At 39.3% G+C, this 435-nt stretch overlaps 1 long non-coding RNA gene across 1 annotated transcript; it reads left to right on the top strand.

Annotated features, from left to right (window-relative positions):
• Positions 1–21: 21 nt before the first annotated feature.
• On the top strand, positions 22–435 carry LOC107580260 (uncharacterized). The gene is made up of 3 exons (XR_001608615.1): positions 22–61; positions 175–266; positions 392–435. It is a non-coding gene; the product is annotated as an uncharacterized lncRNA (long non-coding RNA).

Genomic DNA, 435 nt, shown 5'->3' on the forward strand with positions numbered 1-435 from the left:
TGCTGTTGTATTTATGTAATTGCAGTTGCTCCACCTAAAGACTCCAGTCATATTAGAGATGGTAAGTTTTGATCCATGAGCCCTACTTTATGTATTTATTTCTATTCATTATTCATCAAGTGTCTTTGTTAAAACTGACACCTGAGGATTCTGTGTGTGTGTTTATGTGGGCAGTGATCTGTCCAGATGAGATTTCCACATGTCTGGATGATACAACGTGCTGTGAACTAGATACCGGAAGTTACGGATGCTGCCCGATGCCAAAGGTGCTTCATACATGTATATTTAATCATTTCTCTGTAGGTTTGTATTTTATGGTTACCCTGTGGTTTGCATGTATTTCACTCACTGTAAGACTGAATTAACAAACATAAATGTGTTTTTACTGTAGGCTGTGTGTTGTTCAGATCATGTGCACTGCTGCCCAGAGGCCAC

This window comes from Sinocyclocheilus grahami, unplaced genomic scaffold (genome assembly GCF_001515645.1).
Source record: "Sinocyclocheilus grahami isolate Dianchi unplaced genomic scaffold, SAMN03320097.WGS_v1.1 scaffold28657.1, whole genome shotgun sequence".
NCBI classification, from domain to species: Eukaryota; Metazoa; Chordata; class Actinopteri; order Cypriniformes; family Cyprinidae; genus Sinocyclocheilus; species Sinocyclocheilus grahami.